Source organism: Haliotis cracherodii, unplaced genomic scaffold (assembly GCF_022045235.1).
Source record: "Haliotis cracherodii isolate W230 unplaced genomic scaffold, xgHalCrac1.p SCAF_42, whole genome shotgun sequence".
In the NCBI taxonomy this organism is placed as follows: Eukaryota; Metazoa; Mollusca; class Gastropoda; order Lepetellida; family Haliotidae; genus Haliotis; species Haliotis cracherodii.
In genome coordinates, this window is record NW_027266300.1 from 1,397,671 (window position 1) to 1,419,506 (window position 21,836).

A 21,836-nucleotide genomic window follows, 5' to 3' on the forward strand; every position below is an offset into this window, starting at 1 on the left:
GGAATTGAAGTCTTATGTCAATATGTGGACTCATAAATATTGGTTTTATGTTTTAACGGAGATATGATATTTTCTTATGAAATATCGCGTAATAGAGTAATTTGCATGCTTTACCATTCATTGTACCATTCTAAACCATGTGAATGTTGTATGTCAGTCAATCGGATGAGAAAACAGCCCAATCCTCATTCTATAAGGGACTATGTCAATCATTTTGCAAGTTGAAATGACCCCTGATACTTTATGACAGTTTATTTTGGGCTTACCATGCGGTTCAAGATAATCGAGCGCTGTTCGACTTGTTTTTAGCCGAGCGGTCCTAACAGCGCCTATGGAAATACTTCACCATAAATGAACTGTTTCGATTTGCCAATGGAAATACTACACCATAAATGAACTGTTTCGATTTGCGCGGTTTCACCAACTGCTAGCCCCTAGCGGTTTGCAGTTGGTGAAACCACGGACTTGTATAACCGCGCACAATGGAAACTAAGTCGCCGAACTTTTAAGCATAGTTTTTGTATATAGCATTTCACCCGCCTTCCTAAACGTGCCCCAAACCGCGTGGCAAACCGCGCACATGGAAACTAAGTCGCCGAACATTTAAGCCTAGTTTTTGAATATAGCATTTCACCCGCCTTCCTAAACGTGCCCCAAAACGCGTGGCAAACCGCGCACATGGAAACTCAGCCTAAAGGGCGGCGGCTTTTACATAAGCCAGTAAAGCTTGTTTGTCAATCCCCATTCATATATTTAAAAATCTGTTGAAACAAAATACATTAAAAAGCCTGGTTTGTTTGCGTTAAAATCAAAACAACGGAATCTGTAATTAAAATGTGTAAGGTGTAAAAAGCTTTTACATAAAAGAGCAAAATACATGGGGGAGAGTAAATACATAATTCTATATAATTTTCTTGAATGGAGCACATTTGAGAGAAAAAAGATAATCCAAGCATATGCGATATTACCGTGTTGAAAGAATTTATATCAGTCATATATTTCTAACTTAGATCACCGGTATGTAACCCAGGTAAAGCATGCATATCGGGGAACATTGTAATGTTGGTACAGTTTATCATGTCTTCGGCTTTAGCATTACACAATGGCTTTTCACATTCCTCAAGGTTTTAATGTTTATTTGTTTATGTACTTTTATATTTATATTTTTCTCTCCTTTGTTTTTTCTGGGTTAAATATTTATCTAAATATACATTTAGTTACTTGTATGTGTGGGGGTGTTTAGCAGTAACCTGGTTGCACCATGATATTCTAGCCACTGATACCATTTTTAAATCGTATAGCCTGTATTAAGGAATATATTTTAGATCTTAAATCAGAGTATAACGGACAGCATGAGCAGGAGGCGCGCACTGTTGACAGTTTTTAAGTAGTTAGTGTTAAAACCGATTTCTGAATTCAGTTACAACAGTAACCGTACATGTATTTGTTACATTAAGTCATTTCATTCAAATTTGTTTGGTTTGATATATATCTTATAATTATTTTAGGATGGAAGGTACAGTTACCAAATAAAATATACTGAAATATCAATTCATTATGACCATATTTCATAATCTATTTTTTAAAGCAACCCTCCTTACATTAGAGATATCTATTTAAAGAATATAGTACTTAAAGACATTGCAACAAACCGAATAATCAGGGGGGAGACTTTATACTGAGGGGGGCGCGAAATATATCCGCCCGGGGGAGATTTTATTTCAGAACAGATTCTCCGGGGGAGAGTCTGTACCGGTATAAACTCTCCGGGGGGAGAATTTGTACGGGGGAGAGTTTATACCGGGACACCGGCCAGGTGCGGGTTATTCTACACGGGAATGAACGATTGCGTTCAGTGCTATATGTGCGGTATTAAACTGTACAAATGGAAATATGAAGACAAAATATTACAAGAACATTAAAGACATTCCCCCAACTGCGTCTACCTGAAGACCGTATTTGGCTCACCATCCACGACGATCTAAGACGTCGTCAACATCCACGTGTACAGCGTACGCAAAGGTTCCTTATGGAACCACCAAATCTCCCAAAAGAACACTTTTAACATTTTGCTGAGACGCTTTCAATAAAGATATACTTTCTCTATTTCTTTTTTCAGCTGGAGAATTTCACTTTGTAATTTTAGAATTTCTTTATTATTATTATTGTATACACTAAGTGTAGAATAACATTCACTAGGTTTAATTATGAATAAGTTACATAACAACGCTCAAAATCAAAATGGGTGGGGAAGTGGGGTAGGACCCCTGGGTGGTGGGGGAGGGGGACCCTGGGTGGGGGTGGGACCCCTGGAGTGCTGGGGTGGGGTGGGGGGACCCTGGGCTGGGGGAGGGGGACCCTGCGGGTAGAAATCAGCCAATGGGACGGCTGCAATATATGACGGGCAGAAATCAGCCAATGGGAGGGCTGCAATTAAAAAACGGGCATAAGTGCACTTTATACTACTGATGTGGCCCTCCCGTTTAAGCAATATACATGTATAAACACCATGAAGTACAGTGTAAGAGGTGAGGTGTAATTTAATGTTTTAAGATTACTGCACTTATAGAGCGACGTGCATGTACGTTTGTGTGTTTGTGTGGCTGCTTGTACTAGTCCGGACTGATGCCGATTTATAGTGCTAGCACACTGAGATACCATGCCGCAGGTTAACATGAATACCCCACTCAGACACAGTATATTGAATCCGAGCCGGCCAGTCCTTGTTTTAGCCCCTTAATGACGAGCGCCTGACAGGGTAATAACAAGTACCATCTTTTAACGTCTTTAGGTATGACGCGGCTGGAGATCAAACCCCGGACCTTCCGCTCTCCAGGCGGTCTAATGACACATGGGGCAGCCACCACTGCCCAATTAAAATATCATTAAATATATGCCATCTACCGACCCTCTCAACTGACACCCCCGGCAAATGAAATTTATTTTATAAAAAAGCTAACTGGCAACTATTTACAAATCTATGCAACCAAACAGACACAGACCAAATCCATGACATAAACATAGAGTCACATTCAACACAAAACTCACTAACAAATGACAATAAACAGCCATTGAATACATCCCCATTAGTGCCACTAACCACACGCACGACCCAGTCAGTCCCCTGGTGGAGCTCTGAAATTGAAAACAAAGAAAATTAAGAAAATAGGCTCTCAATAAATCAAAGAGAGGCCATTCAAAATTACCTTTATTCATAAATCTTAGAAACAAAAAAACCCAACTCATTAAGGCAGCCAAAAAAGCCACTGGCAATCCTTTTGTAAAAATAATACTAGGAAATTGTGGAAAATTTTTTAAAGCCATGAAGGGTACTTAAAAAAAACAAGTTTATCCAAACATTAAGGACCTATCTGCAAATAAAGAGAAAGCTAATGTTATCGCTGCCCATTTCGCCAAAACCAGCAGCTCCACCAACTACTCACCCCAATTCCAAAACACCATAAAAAACATCCCTTTTTCACAGAAAGGCCAAACCACACCCAGCTACCAATCAACAAAATACTTAATATACATGAATTGCAAACAGACTGAAAAAAACACAAAAATACAGCCTCCGCCACAGGTCTTGACTACATTTTTAATAAAATCCCCAACAAAATTCAAAAATTACTTTTACAATTGTACAACAAAATATAGACAACAGGCACGACACAATCAACATGGAACGTGCAAAAGTAGTACCAGTCCTGAAACCATGAAAACCCAAAAATGAGCCTGACTCATACTGCCCCATATCTCTAACTAAATTTTGGAATCAATTATAAACAAGCATGAAATACTCACATCCCCCGCCAATATGACATGTCGGGTGTGTGCAATGCATTAGCTCCCGTGTACTATGTTCACAGGGCCTTTTTTGTAAAGAGATATAGTACGTTTTTCAAGATCTGCTCAGGAAACGAGGAGAACCAAAAAATCCAAATTTATCCAAAGGCACCAGTTCACCACTAGACCTATCAATGTGCAAAATATGGTGAAGAAAATAGGTACGGTTTTCAAGATCTGCTCAGGAAACGAGGACCACCACCATTTTGAGTCTAAATCAAAGTCGTTGCCATGGAAACTAAAAAATATTGCTTTTAAAAATCCCAAACTATCAAAAGGCACCAGTTCACCACTGGATCTATTTATGTGCCAAGTTCGGTGAAGAAGGTACGGTTTTCAAGATCTGCTCCTGAAACGAAATGTGACGGACGGAAGGATAGAAAGACGGAAGGACGGACGGCACCCATTCCTATATCCCCCTTTCACTTCCCATCAAACATAATCAGATACCCACCAATTAGAAAACGGCACCCCACAAGGAAGCACCTTGTCACCAACTTTATATTATTTCATGATTGAAAACATTTTTCCAAATTCTATTAAAAAACAATGATATATCTACAGCCAAATTTGCAGGCGACATTTCCTTTCTCATCTTTGTTAAACCTAATTAAAACCAAAATACAGTCTGCACTTAACAGTATTCCAAAATGGTCTAATAAGTGGGGCTTTCAAAATAAACACTAAAAAACTATTGGCATGCTATTTAAAAAATAACATATGATAAATTATACACCCAAACTTTACCAAAACAATGAAGAAATCACATTCCAAAAAGAGGCAAAATTCTAGGAGCCACATTTGACCAACACCTCACCTGGACACCTCATATATCAAAACTGGTCAACTCTTGTGAAAAAAGATTTAAATCTAATTAGGGCCATCAGAGGCACCAACTGGGGTCCAGACAAACAAACACTTCTTAGTAAATACAGAACACAAATACAATCAAAAATAGATTATGCCCCTCTGGTCCTAAGTAGCATTTCAAGTAAAAATCAGAATAAACTAAAATCTGTCCAATATAAAGCCCTCAGAATAGCCAGGTACCAGGAATGTTACTGCCCACAATACACCACTACTAATGACAGGCACACTCTCAATCACACACCACAGACAGCAAGCTGGCTTAAATTACAGGGCTGGGGCCCAACATTACCTGATATACAAAACACTCACACAAAAATATGACAACATTAAAAATCTACAATACCGGGTAACTAAAATCAAAACCCACCCAGTAAAAGTCCCATACCTTACTCACCTATACAAACTATGACAAACCCATAACCTAATTAATATGAAACACACTCCCCCACCCCAACACTTCATACTTGATCAACCAGCACCACATGACACAGCATACTGCAGAACTATAAACAATACTTACAGCCCTCCATCCATTCAAAACACTTAAACAAAACAACTTTTTAATTATTTCAGACCCCCTCGGCCCACTAAAACAAATTCAAAACAAATATTAGAATATATGACCTGATTTAATCAACAACATTATCCATTTCATTTCAGAATTAAAATCAGAAAACAAATCTGTAAGTCTACTTTGGGCACCTGGCCACTCCAACACACCTGGTAACAACATTGCAGGCATTACAGTAATACTTGCCATAACACATCCATCCCCAACCATTGATTTTCACACTACTAAAGCCTAGATGAATTCAAATATTAAACAATCCATCAAAATTCAAAATTTTCAAAATCTTATTCAAAATTCTAACTCTACCTTGATTAAGACTCTATTTAATAAACCAATCTATAAATGACCTTTTTTGACAAAATAATATCCCGTATTATCAGTGGCGATACAAATCTAAACTATAATCTACATAAGCAAAAAAGACATCAAAATACTAACTGTTCAAACTGCCTCATTCCCGAAGAGGAGCGGTCAGGAAGCCTAGTGGTTGAAGCGTTCACTTGTCATGCTGAAGACCAGGGTTTGATTCCCGACATGGGTACAGTGTGTGAAGCCCATTTCTGGAGTTCCCCGGACTGGAATATTCTGGAATATTGCTTAAAGCGGCGTAAAACCATACTCACTCACTCATTCCCAAAGACCTAGACCAAATTTTTAAAGACTGATTACTTTATAGCACTTTCCATTCTCAACTATATCACTCTATACCATGTCACTATCAGCACAATATTTCCTTACTATTCATTCAACCCTCCAGCAATATGCGACTCAATTACCAATTTCATTCTTAATGCTAAAATCACTGTCAAAGTTTAGAACACCCCATACAAACTCTGCTTCAAAATCTCATAATATAAACACATGTTTTTCCCATTTGGGATCGGATCGAAAAATCCAGCGGGGACTGTCTTCTACGACGTCCGCTTGGGAAGTCTCACTTATCCATACCACTAACAAAGACAGAGTGAGTGAGTGAGTGAGTGAGTGAGTGAGTGAGTGAGTGAGTGAGTGAGTGAGTGAGTGAGTGAGTTTTGGTTTTACGCCGCTTTTAGCAATGTTCCAGCAATATCGCGGTGGGGGACACCAGAAATGGGCTTCACACATTGTACCCATGTCAGGATTCGAACCCGGGTCTTCGGTGTGACGAGCAAACGCTTTAACCACTAGGCTACCCGACCACCCCAACATAGACAGACAATAGTTTATTAGTGTCTCACTTCTGTACATACATAAAACAGCTTTTTACAAATAAACATTTATAGAATGTACAGAACCATTCACAAGAATTATAAGAGACAAATTATTTGAAAATTCATACATATATGCTATAAAGATGATACAGTAAAATGTTATCCATATAAAAGATGCTTTATAAAAAAAACAAAAAAACATGCTTTATACGATTAAGAATTAAAAAAGCAGACCTTGGCAAATATAAAACACACACTGGCATCACTGAAAATTAAACACAGTTTGTCGATATCAGGTATATCTAAAAAATTATAAGATTTCGCAATACATTCATGTAAAAGAGTTGCCCTGATATCGTCATATAATACGGAGTGAAACAAAACATGGACCTCGTCTTCTATGCTGTCATAACAGTGAACACATTTTCTATTATGGACAGGTACACCTTCATACCAACCGGTTTCCACACGAAAAGGAGCCACGCCACACCTAAACTTGGCTAGTGCTGACCTATAGTTTCGTGGCATCTTATTTGAAACATAGTATTCTGTCCCATATACTTGCTTGTAACATCGGTACATTCTCAATTTATTAAGCCCATTTCGCCCCTCTTCCTTTCTTAACATAGGACATCAATAATCCAGCTAACTGCTAATGTCAAGGCTATAACAACACCTCTCACTGCCAGCAATCGCCTCCCTACCCCGCCACCACGACTCCCCACCCCGCCACCACGACTCCCCACCCCAGAGATTATAGACTTAGGCTAGGCTCATATTCCCTTTCTTTTTCTTTAGTAGGCCCCATTTCTAATTACAGCTTATCTGTAATAAATTTATAACCTATTATGCTATACTTTATACATATTTCGTTAATACTATATAAGAGTAGCAGTAGCTGTACCAGCTAACATAATATTGTCAGATCAAATTCTTGGGTTTTAAATTATTACCATTTGTCCAAATTCATCCAAATATTTACACCTCCCCTTGTAATAATAAATTAAAATATAATACATAGATATATATTATAAGTACATATACTACTCAAAAGAAGTTAAGGATCATCGATTCTTTCATATTACAATTGTTAATCTGCCCTGAAATGAGAGATTACCTGTAGTAATATGAAAGAATCGGGTGATCCTTAACTTTTTTTGAGTAGTATATTATAGACATAGGTATTGGTAGATAGTTATTTTCCCTTTAGTTATAGTTTTTTGGGTATGGTGATTTATGTATATTTCTTATTATATTCTTATTCATAATTCCCAACCTACATCCCATCTCCGAAATACATTAACTGTGAAGAAGACTCCCAAAACTCCGCTCATTAAGTAAGAGAAAGCAGAGAAGTATGGCGGGGGGGGGGGGGGGGGGGAGAGGGAAACCTTAAAATCACAAATGCCAATGTTGAGTTCATCTGCTCTCCGATTGTTGTTACACAAGTGGTAAAATGGTATCCTCCCATCAATCATACAGGCCATTTGTCATACAGCTTAAAACAACATAGGTTATGCATGACTGGACCACTAACCCCCTGCCTTCTACCTATCAATATGGACTGTTCCACACAGATCATTAACTTTGTTTATGTTTAAGTTTGTATTATAGGGAACACCAGGATTATAAATATGAATGATCTTGTGCTAATTCATTTGCAGATTGTAAGAAAACAAATTGTAAAGAAGAAAAGTAATAAATAAATTAGTATGGTTTATTCAACATAATATTATAAATATGAACCATGTTTAACAAGAATTAATTACATAATTCAACATTCAAAGCATCATAATGGAGGATAATGGCTATCCAAGCTTCAATAGGTGACCTGCAGCATCAAGGAACTGGATCAGACTTTTCCTTCCTTGGGTCAGCTGATCTTTCAGTCTCTGGAGTCTATTGTCAACCTCACGGTAGACCCGCTTTCTACTTGGTTCAGGTGCACGGAGGTTGATCTGCATCAACTGGATGGCACAGATTGCTGCTTGTTCAAAATCTGTCTGAAGGGGAGTGGTGGCAAGTTCTCTGTTCAGGGTGTCTGCAAACATTGGTCTTCAAAAGGCTGAACAGTCTTCTGTACGTTGGCATCTGGTGGTCGGGTAGCAAAGCATAAACTACAGGATAGCTAGCAGATCCACTTCTGATGTGAAGTATGTACACTTGATCCCAAAGGGCAGGGCAGGTGGTAAAGGTACAATCCATGTATGTCGTCTCAGCACCTTGTAGGATCTGTAGCTGCTCATCTGTGGCAAAGGCAAGGACCTTATTTTCTTCTCCATCGCTATATAGGAGGAAGCGGCCCCCATCTGATGTATGGCTCCAGGCATCATCTAGGTCCACGTGGGCTCTGGTTTAGGGCAGGACGGGTATGGTCTTCCTTCTGTGGTGGTAAAGGGCACTGCTAATGCTGGGGAAGGCAGGGAGGGCTTGGGCCTGGTCATCATCTTCATCAGCGATCTGTTGGTTGTAGAGCAGCTGTATCGGGGTTGTTTCCTCTTTTGCTCTTCCTCAAGTTGCTGACAAAATGAACTAGGTTTGAATTCTCTGGGGTGGTTGTGCTCTGACACATTCCTCACAAAATACCAACAGTAGTGCACTTGCTGGAGCAGGATTTAATTACACGACGCCAGTGTTGTGCTGTCTGTCTTGTTGCATTCTTGTTAAACAAGTATCCTTCAAAGAGAACCTGCTGGGTACCGCGGGCTGACGTAACATATTCTACAAGTCGCAGAGCCATGATTGTGAATGATGACTGACTGATTTATAGATTTTTACGTCCGCTTCGCATTTATTGCATTTCGAGGATGGGGTAGGTGGGGAAATAAAGATGAATAGATTAAATATGAAAATCACCATGCCCAAAAAACTGTAACTAGCCGGGGGATGATCTAGATTGTACTAGTGATGATACTTCGAGAGTATTATTATGGGTGTTGTTATTAGGAGGGAGCGTTAAGGGCCTTTACTATATATTACAGGGGAACACTGAGGTAGGGGTATAGCATATTGGGTGATTGAAGATATGTAGTTAGGCCACATTATTTAAGTAAGGGGAATAGATAAATAAAGAAAAAAGGGTTAAATTTTAGAGCCGTATAAGCCGGTTGTCCCCTGGGGTGGGTGGTGGGTGGTGGTGTTGTGACGTGGGTTGGTGGCGAGCGGTGTGGGCTTGTTATTGGTTGGTGCCGGCTGGCTTAACGACTGTATTAAGTTAGTGTATGGATAACCAGGGTTATAGGCACGGACGTCGGAGAGGACGACTCGTGTTGGAAATTTTGATCCCGATCCGAAAGTTGTTTTTTTTGGTTTACTAGGGCATAGTTATGTTGTATAGATTTGTTTGGGAGGTTCTAAAATCAGTCTGTAAGGTCGGCTTTGATGATGAATTGGGTTATTGCGTTGAAGATGGGGATAGGGTTGGAAGGGTTGAAAAGTTGTGTGAGGTTTTGTTTATAGTTAGGAGGGATAGCGTGATAAAGTTCGGAGTGAAGGGCGCAATATAAAGGACAGCTGTTAAAAATATGATACAAGTCTTCTGGTTGATTACAATATGTACATTTCCCGTCCGGGTGCTGCCTTGTTTGTGTAAATTGTGGTTGAGGTTGGTATTTCCGCTAATGATTCTTGATATAATATTGTCCAAGTGGTTAGAGCTGTTAAAGTTGCGGCATTTGAGATTGTATTGCGTAAAAAGTGTTTTGAGCCATTGCGAGTTGGTGTTTTGGATTATATTGTTGTAGTTTTGGAGTTTTATAGACTTTTTAAATTTGTTTTTTAACTCTGCTTTGGAGGTGTGGAAATATATTTCTAATGAGGGCTGTTGGGTGGCTATTTTGGCTGCTATATGTGCTTTGTTATTGCCTGGTATATTGGTGTGTCCCGAGGCCCAGAGTAGACTGATTTGTTTGTTGTTATTGTTGAGTTGGGTGATGAGAGTAATAATGTTGTTGATGAGGTCTGGGCGTGTTCTGGAGTATTTGTTTTGAATTTGTTTCTGTGCGGTTAGTGAGTCTGATATTATTAGAAATTTTTGTTGGTTAATTGTTTTGATGGCATGAATTGATGTAAGGATGGCTAATAGTTCCCCTGTGTAATTGTTAGTGAAGTTTTTATAGTGAAAGTTTGTTCTGACGGGGGGTTGTTGGTCTATGTGTATTCCTAGTCCTGTTTTCCCATTGTTTTGTGATGCGTCGGTGTAAATGTGGGTGTGTGTCGGCCAGTTGTTGTGGAGGTGTCTAAGGGTTGCTTCGGTCTTTTTTGCAGTTGGAGTACCGGGGCTTTGTATAAATAATTCGTGGAGCAGTGTGTCTACTGGGGGGGGGGGATGGGAGGTCGGCTATGTATTGGAGGGAGGGGTGTGTGTGTGTTATATTGCTTAGATTGTGGGTGTGTATTAGCTTGAGTAGGTGGGTCATGTATGGGGCTTGGTCAGGGGATTTATTGAATTTGATTGCCGTTTGTTTGTTAATGTTGTTATATTTTTGTTTGAGTGTTTTAAAGATTGGATTGTGTTGTGCCCCAGCCCCAGTAGTTGAGGATTTTCTGTTGTAATCTGTGTGTAATGGAGAGAGAGTTGGTCATGAGTAGTAAGGCATGGTGTGAGGTACCAGTCCTGGTGCCGGTGGCTATTTTGAGGGCCTTATATTGGATTGATTTAATTTTGTTGTAGTTAGTAGTTGAAATGCCACTTGAGGCTGGAGCGGTGTAGTCGATTTTGGATTGAATAAGTGTTTTGTAGATGTTGAGGTGGGTTTGTTTGTCAGACCCCCAATCGTTCCCTTTCATAGCTCTCATTAGGTTTAAATCTTTTTCACAAGAGTTGACCAATTTTGATATATGGGGGCCCCATGTAAGATGTTGATCAAATGTAACTCCTAGGAACTTAGCTTCTTTTTGGTATGTAATTTCTTTGTCATTAAGGTGAAGTTTGGGTGTGTAATTTTGCATATATTGTTTTTTGAAGAGGGCCAATGGTCTTTTTGGTGTTTGATTTGGAATCCCCAGTTGGAAGCCCAATTTTGGATATTGTTTAAAGCAGATTGCATTCTAGTTTTTAGTAAATAGATGGAGGCCGAGGAGGTCCAGAGGGAAACGTCATCTGCGAATTTTGCTGTGGTAATTTTTTCTTTATTTTTTAATCTGAGAAGATGTCATTTATCATAAAATTGCATAGAGTTGGCGATAAGATGCTTCCTTGTGGGGTGCCGTTTTCAATGGGGTGAGTGTCGGACAGGGTTTGATGGGATTTAACAGTGATGTGTCTGTCGGTTAGGAAAGAGTGAATGAAGTTTAGTATTCTCCCATTGATATGATTGTTTTCAAGTTTTTTAAGAAGGCCGTTATGCCAAACCATGTGGAAAGCTTTGCTGACATCTATAAAGATGTCCAGGGTGTATTGTTTCATTGATTGTCTGTCCTTAGGTCTTGTTCTAGGTGTAGGATGTGGTCTAATGTTTGTCTGTTATTTGTGAAGCCCCTCTGGTCTGGGCTGATTAGTCTGTTTATGGAGATGTGATGCTTAAGTCTATTATTGATAATTGATTCAAGGATTTTGCATGTGTGGGAGGTTAGGGATATGGGACGGAAGGAGTCGGGATCATTGGGGGGTTTGCCTGGCTTCAGGACTGGAATGATTTTTGCGTGTTTCCATGTTTGTGGTGTTGTGCCTGTTGACCATATTTGGTTGTAGAGTTGTAGTAATAATTGTTGTATTTGAGGTGTGATTTTATTTAGTATCATGTAGCTTATGTTATCTAGTCCCGTGGCTGAGGCTGTGTTTTTGTTATGGAGTGCATGTAGAAGTTCATGTATATTGATGGTTTTATTGATGGAGAGATGGGCTAAGTCGTAGGTTCGTAGGGGTGGTGGTTTTTGATTTTGTCTTGGAAGGGGGGGGGGGGATAGTTGGCGGTGCTGCTGGTCTTGGCAAAGTGAATAGCTATATGATTGTTTTATATATGATTTAAGTTTGTTCCTTATTTTTCTTGAATTATTTTCGCCAAATTTGAGGGTATTGCAGAAAAGCTGCTAGTTTTTTTTTCTGGCCGTTTTAATGAGCTGTTTGGTATGGTTTCTGAGATGAATGAAATCAGGAATTTTTGTTTTTATCTCGTTTGCTTCTACTTAGGGCTCTTTTCCTTAATTTCCTAGAGTTTTGGGTGTCCGCCGCTCCACCAGGGGACTGGGTTGTGGGAGGGGGTGGGTTGTGGGAGGGGGGTGGGTAGTGGGAGGGGGTGGGTTTGTGGGAAGGGGTGGGTTGTGGGAGGGGGACTGGGTTGTGGGAGGGGACTGGGTTGTGGGAGGGGGTGGGTTTGGTTGTGGGTATGCATTGGCTTGCGATTTGGAATAACGTTAGGTTGGTATTGAATGTGTCTATGTTGCTGTTTTGTATATTTTTGGGGTCTGTTTGGTTGCATAGTTTGGTAAAGAGTTGCCAATTGGCTTTTTGGAAGTTGAATTTTATTTGCTGGGTGGTTTCTAAAGGAGGTTCGTTAGTGGATAAAGGGGGATTTGAAGAGCATTTAGTTTCGATGTTAATGGGGAAGTGGTCACTTCCCCAGGTGTCGTTATGAACATCCCAGCTAATTAGATTGGACAGTCTGTTTGTTATTAGTGAAAGGTCTACTGTGGTAGGTTTTGTAGTCTGGATGTTGGGTATCTTGTGGGTTGGTTATCGTTGAGTGAGATGAGGTTTGCCTTGTCTATCCATTCTACCAGAAGTCTCCCGAATTTATCAGTATAGTTTTTAGTTCCTCAGAGCGGGTGGTGTGCATTAAGGTCTCCGAGTAGGATGGTGTTATGGGTGATATGCTTGGACAGAATATCAAGGTCCTGGGAGGTAAAAGGTTTGGTTTTAGTATGATAGATATTTATTATTCTTACATTAGTTTTGTGGAAGGTTGTATCTATTGCCAGGGTTTCTAGATTGGGGGTGGGGATGGGGACGGTACTGTAGTTAAGTGAATTATGGATAAAAAGAGCAAGTCCTCCGTGACGGGGGCCGGGAGTGTTTGGTTGTCGGGGTCGGTCTTTACGTAGAAATTGGAATTCGGGGATTTGGAAGTCTTTTTTGGATGGAAGTAGGGTTTCCTGGAGTGCAATAATGAGGGGTAGTATTTCTTTAAGAGAGAAGAGGGCCTTTAGTTCGTGTCCGTTGGCCCGAAGGCCATTACAATTCCATTGTATGATGGACATGCTTGGAAGGGGGGTTGTGCTGGGGGCTAGGGATTGGACTGGGGGGGTAGGGTAGGTTGGAATGTTAGTATTTTAGTTTGAGGGTAGCTGTTTGGAGAGATGCAAAAGACTTCTGGTAGATTTTGGACATGGTAGCTAATGTGTGGAGTTTTTTGGCAGTAGGGTGTTTAAGAAGAATGGCTGCGATTATAAATTCGACTAGTTTGTTTGTGTTATTGTACAGTTTTTGTGGAGTGATGTTTGCGGAGGGTGTGGACTTAAGTTGATGTATTTTGTTTGTTAGGAATTCTCTTCTGTGTTTGGAGATATGGAGTGGATTGGAAGTGGGGTGGGGGAGGGATTGGTAGGGGGTGGGGAGGTGGGGAGGTGGGGAGGGGGGTATGTGGGGGAGTATGGGGGTAGGGGTTTGGAATGCTAGCGGTTGTTTGGGTATGGTGGATGAGGGTTGGGGGGGTGGTGGAAGAGCTGTGGTCTGAGTGTTGTTTGGGAGTGTAGAGGTTTGTGGGGGGGGAGGGTTTGTGGGGGGGGGAGGGTATGTAGGGGAGAGTAGCGGGGCTGTAGTTGTGGATGGCAAGGGATGGATGTAGACTGTGGTTGTGGTGGTAGGGGGTGGTGTGGGTTTGGTTGGTTTTTGGTTGGTGGCCCGTGGGTGAGTTGAAGTTGATGGTGGCATGGGCTGGGGGTTGGGGGTAGGAGGGGTGGTTGTGTGTAGGAGCTGAATGAGGAATCAAGGTCATGGTCGGAGAGGGGATAGGGGTCTTCAGGGTTGTCTTCTGAGTAATACTGGAGGAGGGGGATTTGGGCTGGTTTGGGGAGGTCAGTTTGTTTGAGGTTTTTGTTTAGATTGAGTATGTATTTTTGTTTTGTTGGGCATGTATTCCGGTTTGAGGTGTGGCCCTCTGATTTGCAGTTAACACAGTATGGGGCCCAGGAGCATTCCTGGATGGCATGGTTTTCAGAGCCACATTTAGGGCACAGGGGCGTTTTTTTGCAGTCGGAGGCCTTATGTTCGAAAGAATGGTAGTAGATACATTGGGGTGGTTTTTTTCTGATTGGGTGAACTTTGTAGTTTAGTGCTCCGAAGGTAATGTAGTTTGGTAATGAGGTTGCTTTGAATGTAAGAAAGATGGTTTGTTTGGTGAGTCTACCCTGGGTGAGTTGGCGTTTGTTTATTGCTCTGAAGTTGGTGATTTGGGGTTGTGTGGGGAATTGGTTGGACCATGTTGATGTAATCTTGAATGTCGTCTGAGGTGCCACTTGTGTCGAGGTAAATCACTTCTTGCATTTCTGTTTGCCATCGGGGAATTTGCCAATTGATATTTAGACCATCAATGATGGGGGTTCTGATAGCCAAGTTGAGGGGGAGGATTGGTCGTAAAAGGTAATTTTTAAACCTCTCCCGCAGGAGTTAATGAATTTGAAGTTTAGATTTGATTTTTTGAGGCAGACTGCGAATTTGTTGGCTGAGAAGGTTTCATTTAGTGGTGTAGTGGAGTTTGCATGGAAGGCTGTGAGAATTTGTTTTGTGGGTGGGTTTTGGGTAGTGTTCTGGGGGGGTGTTTGTTTGTCACAGGTTTTTTTGGTGTTTTGTTGGATTTCTGTTGGGGAGTCAATGGACCTTTTGTTATTTTTGTTGATGTTGGTTTGGGGGGGGGATAGATGTTTAAGTGATGGGTCGGGAGGGGGTGATGATTTCCAGGTCTAGTCCAAAATTTGGGGGTATTTTATTTATGTTTTGTGTAGTGGGAAGGCCTGGAAATTCTTTGGGATCGGGTGTGGAGAAGATGGAAGTGGATAGGAGTGGGGAGGGGAGGTCCATGGGGGGCGAGTATGTAGTGTCCATGATTTGGGAGAGGGGGTTGGGAACGGTGGTGGGGGTAGGTGGATATATACAAGATAATGGGTGATATACAAACAATCAATCAATGAAATAATTTACAGTTGGATGAGAATTGATGAGTATTTACAGTCTATTTACATGGTTTATGCATTGAAGTACAAACATTGCATTGGGGAACATAAAAGTGGGAGGATAAATATAAGTTTTGATGAAGTAGGGGAGATAAGGTAGCAACTTATCTATGCTTTGGTTCTTTGTATCGAGAGTCCGTGGGGTGGGCTTGGGGGTGAGGCATTCGGTTGCAGTGGCGGCCGGCCGGCTTACAATGAATGTCCGAATCCCAGTATTTGGGCTTGTGTGTTATGGTGACGTTCGAAATCCCAGTTGGCGATGGTGAGTGCTGTGATCTTGGATGTAACGATGTTTGAGGTGAGTTAATGACTGGAGATGGCCTAGGAGGGCTGTTTGGGTTCCCATGCCGGGGACATGACTTTCTTCTCAAACATGAAAAATATATGACGACGCTGTGAATGATGCAATTGATACAGTATTTATACATATGTGTGTGATCACAAAATACATCTCATCAGTTAAACAGTTTCTCAGCTCAAACATCTCTAGTCTCCTTTCATAGGATTACATAAATTACATTTATTAACCTCAAAGGGCAAAGTATTCATTAAAACATATTAATTATTTGTTAGTAAAAGAACTTACAGTGACTTTGATCATTTTATTACCCTCTTCTCACAAGATAACCAGCTCACAACAACTCACCCTTGATGACTTTAACATTGTTGTTGTAACAAAGACCTTAACTCAGAGTGTGGGCCATACCATTACAGCTGAAGGTGAGTGCTCTAATTACCCCTCTACTCAACTGTATGACGATTGGCAATAACAAGGTGTATGACAAATGGCCTGTCTGATTGATGGGATTAGTCCCGATCCTACCCTGTTTGTTAAAAACCTCAAACACCCGATGAGGATATACTGAAAAGGCTTTGTTTTTCATTGGCTTTAATAGCCAATTCAATAAGGTGTAATGTATCACTACATCAAGGTACTTCATTTCGCACTTTGGAACCATTACCAGTAATAATATTTTCTGTACATGTCTTAAAGACACATCTTTAATTGGGTCATTCTACAGGAAAAAAACAACACATTTTGTTATTTATTTTATAAAAACAAAACACTTAAGAAATATGTTCATAATCCAATGTGTGACGTATTCACCATGGGCCGCCTCTTTATATTGAGTATATTATCAACTATATTTTCAAACTTCAAATACTGTAAATCTTGAAATTAATGTGAGCTTAATTCAAATGCAAACTATGCAAGCTAGTGGTCTTTGCTCGCCTTGAATAAACATTACAGTTATATCTCAAAATGACAATCAATAAAAAGGCCCCTCACTTCACATTTTGGATGGCAGAAATACGAACTTGGACATAAAAACAAACAACTATGTATATTCCACATCATTGTATATTGAGCAGCAGTTGTAACAAGTATTTAACAATGTCATTCAAACACTAGAAATTACATATAAACATTCAGTGAATTGTCACTGCTGGGGTCAAGAGATCTACTCACTCATGTCGAACATTGGAGATGAAAATTTAACTTGAGTTGGTTCAATTATCTTATTTCCTTTGAACTTCCATAATACCAGTCAACAGAATAAACACATACTTTATCTACTGTTTTTAGGAAAGCACTACGTATTGATTTTGCCGTAAGTACACAACTAATAATATTTACTGGTTGATTGGATTAAGGTTGGATTAAGGTAAGGAGTCACATTCATACTGAGTAACGTTTTTGGCTAGGGGCCAGCAGTATCATTCCATTGGATCGAGGTGCTTTCATTTCAAGATTTACAGTAGTCAGACTACAATGTACAGCAGAGGTAATTCTGAGATTAATTGTAATATTATGGTAATGACATTCGGTGTCGATTGTAACATGTAAATAAAGAAAGTTCAGTATTCTCATGAATACTGAGATGAGAACTTATAAATTTCAGTTGTTTTCATGATCAAATAGTTCATTAACTTAGTTAAATCCAATACAGGTTTAAGATAAAACAATATATAATCATATATCTGAGTAGTAGGGCTGGTATGGGTAACTAGGGTACTCGGGTCGGGTGGGTACTGAATAGGACTCGGGTACCCACGGGACTACCCGGACCCGTGGTTAGTCACAGGATAGATTGTTTAATGACAAAAATTATCTGAAACTATGGTTACACTACAAGTCACTAATGTTCCCATTTCTTTCTGACAAAGCGCCCATTCCTTCTGACTTTTGTATGTTTGAATAAAGTTAAAACTTCATGCAGTTAACTTTAGTGTTTGCATGACCAGATTGTTTTACACGTGTATCTAAATACATTTTGCCAGGGCTATGGTCAAACTTTTCCAAATACGACACTTTGTACCCATCTCTTAATATCTACAGCGGATACCCGGGTAGGGTCAGATAATAGGGTGGTGGGTACCCGGGTAGTAAATTTGGACTCGTCCCAGCCGTAATGAGTAGATCAGTTATGTTACCCATTAACTTCAAAACGTCTTGATCTCATGGACACAGAGGAATATCAAGTCTATTTGGCTTGGCCCATTACCACAACAGGTAAATCTCACATAGCTTGACAAGCCATCTCTACTCCACTGTCTAACAACTTGGGTATCTGACAAATGGGGCAGGACCAACGAAGAAGTAGATGCCAGCCTACCCAAGAACATGTCTCCATACCTACGTGATCAATTCAACTTAATCCACCAAAATAACAGTGAGTGAGTGAGTGGGGTTTTACGCCGCTTTTAGAAATATTCAAGCAATATCACGGCGAGGGACACCAGAAATTGGCTTCACACATTGTACCCATGTCGGGAATCGTACCCGGGTCTTCAGCGTGATGAGTGAACGCTTTAACCACTAGGCTACCCGACCGCCCCCCACCAAAATAACAAGATACTAAGTATCTATAAACATGATAGTATTAAAAAACCACCAAAGTGTGCTAGAAAATATGCCAGCACACACAGGAAAGCTGTGAGGTTTTCCGCCTTGTTCATGCACAAGAAAATTGGGCAGTAGAAGATGATTATCCATACGACTATGGATAGCTGAGAGTGAAGACGACTGTTAAAACTCGGAAGATATTTTTGTGTGACGACAGCCAAAATACAAGAATGTCTGTATGAGTGAGTAGAAAGTCTGTATGAGGAGCAGACTGTCTATTTGAGTGCGGTAGTAGAATTTCTGTATGAGTGAGGAAGTAGAATGTCTGTATGAGTGAGTAGAATGTCTGTATGAGTGAGGAGGTAGAATGTCTGTATGAGTGAGGAGGTAGAATGTCTGTATGAGTGAGGAGGAATAAGAATGTCTGTATGAGTGAGGAAGTAGAATGTCTGTATGCGTGAATAGAGTCTGTATGAGTGAGGAAGTAGAATGTCTGTATGCGTGAGGAGTTAGAATGTCTGTATGAGAGAGTAGAATGTCGGTATGAGTGAGTTAGCAGAATGTCTGTATGAGTGAGTAGAATGTCTGTATGAGTGAGTAGTAGAATGTCTGTATAAGTGAGGAAGTCGAATGTCTGAGTGAATAGAATGTCTGTATGAGTGTGTAGAATGTCTGTATGAGAGAGTAGAATGTCGGTATGAGTGAGGAGGAATAAGAATGTCTGTATGAGTGAGGAAGTAGAATGTCTGTATGCGTGAGTAGAATGTCGGTATGAGTGAGTTAGCAGAATATCGGTATGAGTGAGTAGAATGTCTGTATGAGTGAGTTAACAGACTGTCTGTATGAGTGAGTAGAATGTCTGTATGCGTGAGCAGGTAGAATGTCTGTATGAGTGAGTAGAATGTCTGTATGAGTGAGTTAGCAGACTGTCTGTATGAGTGAGGAAGTAGAATGTCTGTATGAGTGAGGAGGTAGAATGTCTGTATGAGTGAGTGCTATTCATATTCATCAATGTAAAGTTTTGATGAATATGTTATCCTTGTTGAATAGAAAATGAGAAAACAAGACTTGTTTTGTTATATACGGTAACCTGTTAGAATCACAAAGCATGTTTTGACAGCATAGCCGCGAGAGCCACATTATACAATCACGCAACCATAACCATTGCCGCGAGAGCCACATCAATTTGGGCTATCTATTTTCGAAATGTGGCTTTGCCGGCCTGTAACCCATAAAATAACTCCCATTTTGAACAGAATAACAAATATTTTCACAACTTTTCCTCCCAAGGATACATAGTTTTGAATCCGAGTTATCTCCTTTCACAATGAAAACATACACGGCACCAGAACAGGATTGTGCAAGAACACAATGCCAGTCAAAGACTTATAGTGTATTTTCTTGAATACAGTGCACACCCAAGTATAATGCACACCCCCCTCTAGCCTCCTAGCGGATTCAGTATTTTGGAGAAAAAAAAAATTAAACTCATTATGGCGTGTGTAATGCGCACCCCCTTCTACACAGCTGTGTTTTGGAAAAAACGTGCGCACTATACACAAGAAAATATGGTAAAATGAAAAGTGTCACATTATTTCACAGAATCATTAATAAAATATGGATTAATATTTACTAACAACATTCTCACTCTATGTTGTGTTGGATTTCATTACACAATAAATGAAACAATTCTACCTATTGTGTTAATTATCACAAAACTAAGTAATTATTATTCAAGCTTGAGCTTAATGGGGCTTAGAGAAAACACGATGCAAACGCCTGTGGATACAGGTTCTACAACAACAAATCAGAATCAGTTGTTCGACAAGCAGTTTTGTGGAGGTTTTTAGTGGGTCGAATGTATTGGTTGCATGCCCTGAATGTGAACGTTGCTTCGTCTTGTGGTTGAAGAGGCAACAGTCCCTCAGGGTGGCTCTGTCCATCAAGTCACGGCCCGCTGCCTTATAAAGAGTATGATAGTGTTCCACATTACGATATTATCTCCTGTTTTGTAAAATGCTTGATATCTTTCTTTCCCCTTTGAATCCATAAATTATTGCCAAAAACTGTTAATTGTGAACAAAAATAACCACTATCGTGTCGGGTTAACAATGTTTAGATGGAATTTTTAATTTCTATCCGTCAAACTGACAAATAACTGAAATTGGCATGTATTGCCACCGAAAAACATTTAAACAAAACATATTTGTGAGTTCCTGAGAGTATTTCAAAGTCTTAACTAAATGAATCAATAGATATTAGTGTAATTTTTTGGTTTCAACGAGCTTCCTTCTACTTGAGGGGTCATTTCCCTTCCTTGGCTTTGACAGCAGATATGGCTCACATGGTCAGTGTTTGAGATTGCTGACCACAATCAACCTCCTTACTTCCTACTTTTTGGTAAAGTTCATTACCTAGCCTCACATGTATGAGAACTTTAAAGCTGCTTAATGTGTCCCTGGCCAAATTCTGGCCTGAATTTCATGCTTTCTGTCCACATTTGAATAATGTGTCAGATTCCTTTCAACGTATACTTATGTCATCAGGTTATAACATAGGTGCTTGTTGGAGGCAATAGAAGCCCAAACATTTGTGTTTGTAAGTTGGAGGAATATCTCACGATCACATCATGTTATGAATGTCAGAACAATATTCCATGAATGTAGAAAGCTCTGCAATGAACTGATTATACCATGAAGGCAAACAACTGACCATTAATGTGGAGTAAAGCCCGAAGTGATGCAGGTCTCAGACGTTTACCACTTCGGTGAAACCCACAAGCATGGGTATGGTGTTGACCAACCTAGAAACATAATCGGGGCGAACCGGGATTGTATGATTGTAATAACTATTTTTTTAGTACAGGAACACATTTTGTAATACATTGCTGAAATAAACATAATTTTAACTCTTTTGTTTTGTGGTATTTATGTTAGATAGGAAAGTTATTGAAGATATATCCATTTTCATTCTTGTCTGAGAAACTACATGTAAATACAATACATAAATTACAGATTTGCCTTGTGCAGACTTTTCTTATTTGTCTATAGGTTCTGCTACACAAAATCAGATTCAGCAATTATGACATACTATCACGACCCTACTTTTGATATTTATAATCCATGCATCCATCCACATGATTCCCTGTTTGTATGCTAATTAACAGATTAAGCAAAGTTAAACATCTTTGATAAAACACAAGTTTGTTGGTTTTGTCTACATATGTCAGTGCTAGCTGGAATACATTAAATTTACACCCCAGGGGAATGTCCAACAAAGTTGTATTTATAGACAGCTAACAAAAGCCATCATTTGGTACACAACCAAACTCAGCGGACCTTAA